The sequence below is a fragment of the Austrofundulus limnaeus genome, unplaced genomic scaffold, assembly GCF_001266775.1.
Source record: "Austrofundulus limnaeus strain Quisiro unplaced genomic scaffold, Austrofundulus_limnaeus-1.0 Scaffold162, whole genome shotgun sequence".
NCBI classification, from domain to species: Eukaryota; Metazoa; Chordata; class Actinopteri; order Cyprinodontiformes; family Rivulidae; genus Austrofundulus; species Austrofundulus limnaeus.
The window spans coordinates 912,849-915,867 of NW_013952564.1; the positions used below are offsets into that span (position 1 = coordinate 912,849).

At 38.0% G+C, this 3,019-nt stretch overlaps 1 protein-coding gene across 3 annotated transcripts in view; it reads right to left on the bottom strand.

The window, feature by feature from the left end:
* LOC106523660 (cGMP-inhibited 3',5'-cyclic phosphodiesterase A) overlaps positions 1-3,019 on the bottom strand; it is a 110,688-nt gene that overhangs the window by 44,925 nt on the left and 62,744 nt on the right. The gene's annotated exons all lie outside the window — the stretch shown is intronic.

The following is a 3,019-nucleotide window of genomic DNA, read 5'->3' on the forward strand; positions in this document are numbered from 1 at the left end:
GAGAGAGAGAGAGAGAGAGAGAGAGAGAGAGAGAGAGAGAGAGAGAGAGAGAGAGAGAGAGAACAATATCAAAGCTAAGCACAAAATTTGAGCAGCACAGATAGCTCCCCGATGACGACTGGCATTAGAAACCACAGTGGTTTTCCATTAGAGTAGCTCGGTCAATTTCTGTGTACATTTCAGAATGAAAAAATACAGTGTGAAGTTATACATGATCTGTTTCTTACAGTTAATCCTCCACAAACTCCTAAACTTTTAGATGATAGTAAGGAAGAGTCTTAATTCAAACTTAAATCACAACAGTTCACTGCAGGTGTCATTCCTGAAGAGGTGTTTTTATGGAGGCTCTCCAGGCACTACAACACAGATGAAGCAGTAAACTTTCCAAATGGATTTGTTTCTGTCCTCAGCTCCAGTATGCCTACAGGGAAAAATAACAATGTTGTCCAAGTTGTGCCCTTTGTTTCACCTGCTTTTTTCACCATGGCATCCCATAACTCTCAGACTACATCAGGCTTTCCATCTCATTCAGCAATATTCTTGATTTGGAGCTGACCGCAACAGTCCAAGACATTAAAAATACGCTGCTGTTTTACCTTTAAAACATGGAGTTAAGTCTATCACTGTGTTACAGCTAAACAAAATAACATGATGCACTTAAAGGAGATGACGTTTTATGAGGTTCTGTGAAAATGTGAGGGATTAACTGTGCTGTTTTGGTTAGGAAGAAACCAAAAAAGAAAACAACAAAAATAAATAAATCCAATGAACAAAAAATAACACAATACTTGTTTTATTTCACATCCACGCTAGAAATAAATGAAGCTCAGAAAGATTTCTACAAAAATAATTTCAATGGAGGTCTATAAAATCTAATTTAAGGGGAAATCATCTATTCAAGTACTAATTAAAGGCCTGGTATTAAAAAAGGAGAGCATATTGATCCCCACATTTCAGAGCTTTAAGTAGTGCAGAACAGTGCTAGCTCTGGCCATTTTGGTGCCCTAGGCGAGTTGAAGTGCAACCCCCACCCCCCCCGAACTATGTCCCACCCACCCCAATTTTAACCCCTAAAAACAAATTTGACAGTGTAAGGTACTATGGTAAACAGATTTATTGGCTTTCCCAGAAAACAAATAAATAATAACATACATGTCAACTTGAACAGATTGACCGTAAGTTATAAGGATTTTACGTCATTTTGCAGGTATACGGACATATCTCACGGATTTTTTTCAAGTCTTACAGATTTTTTCAAAACCTCATTTTCAAATTGATCTAACATGTCAGAGCCTGTAGGATGATTTAAAAAACAATAAATAACATTAAACAGCCATCTTCCAACCCGTTCTTCCGGTAGAAATAAGTTTTAAACTTTTTCCGCTCTCCCTTCCTCCTGTTTCGCAGCGGGCGCTTTCACCCCCCCACCCCCTGTTTTGGTCAAACCTTGATAAAAAACCTTTATTCAGTATCACCAGAGTCACACTCAGAGTGTGTGTAGTAAATACTGTAACTCTAACAAACTGTAACAAAGTTGACCCAGTGTTGAATGACAATATTTTAAACAAATACCTAACATAATCAGTTAATACACAAAGTCGGGGTGAGTCTCAGTACACAATTAGCAGTTCAAAAACTGAAACCTGTGAAACTTTACATTTATTCAGAGGAATTTAAGAATGATTTTACTTAATTTCCCCTACAAAAAAATAGTTACTATCATTCATTTTATCGACACAGTCATTCTAAAAGAATACCAGATAGATATTGAGATAAAAATTATAGATTACAGATTGAAATTTAGCCTCAGTCTGTGCCCATATATAGTAGACCAGTTATGTTTAGAAACCATTTGTCTGTTCATAAAGCTATGAAATCACCAGACATATAGGGGAGGGAAATAAATAAGTGGTGTCTCAAAAGCTTTTTTTTTCTTTTTGGATTTTTCTAACTAGATTATTGAGGTGCACCAGGGCATCCTAATCCCTAAACCTAACCACAAACCCTAACCCAAAGACCTAATCCAACATGTCAACATCTGAAGTGAGGGGAGTGCCTGCACTTTAAAACGTGACGCAGATGGAGCCTGACCAAGCGTCACGAGTAGGGAGTGAGAATGTGTTGTGAACTTTAATAATAACTCTGATCTCATCAGCTAATCACCTTGTTAAAAACTCCTCTGTATTTTTTTTCCTGGTGGATCAAAATTTCACAACATTTCTAGCCTCGTAAAATCATGCTAAGTTGCGTATTTAGTTGAATTTTTTTCTTCTTTTTTTCCCACTTCAGTAGAAAGCAGAACTGCATATCTGAATATTAGTATCTTAGCTTCTTCATCATCAGTGGATTGTTTAAAGAGAAAAAGAAAGAAAAAAAGTGAAATGTAATGAGAAAAAGTGAAAGAAAGATTAGAAGATATCTGAAATATACAGTAAATTGAGAAAACACAAGACAGCACACCGACTTCTTGGCTCCACACCTACAAAAACAAAGATAACAAAAACACAGCAAAAAAATGCATATCTATATGATTATAATGATTATAGCCTTGCTGAAAACCATACCCATATACAGTACATATATACATATGCAGTATTTATACATATACATACATACATGTATACAGACATGCATATATACATACATACTGTACACACATACATACATGCACACACACATACATACCCATATACATACATGCACACACACAAACACATACACATATGCACATACCCTTCAGTCAGTGTCCGAATAGAAAACCCAGGATGTGAACACCTGTTTGTGTGCAGTTGTGAGCATGCATGGATCTCTCCAATGGAATGTTTCAAAGTGACTGTGGGGGACCAGAGATGCGACCCGCAAAGCCGGAAGTCGACATAAGGGAGACCAGTGCCAAAGACCCTGAGAGGGACCCCAAGCATGCAGCCCCTAGAGACACCCGTGCCGGAAGGGCCGCCCACCCACCCTTCAAAGAGGACCACTGGAGAGAACCAGAAGAGCCCCACCAGCGACCACATAC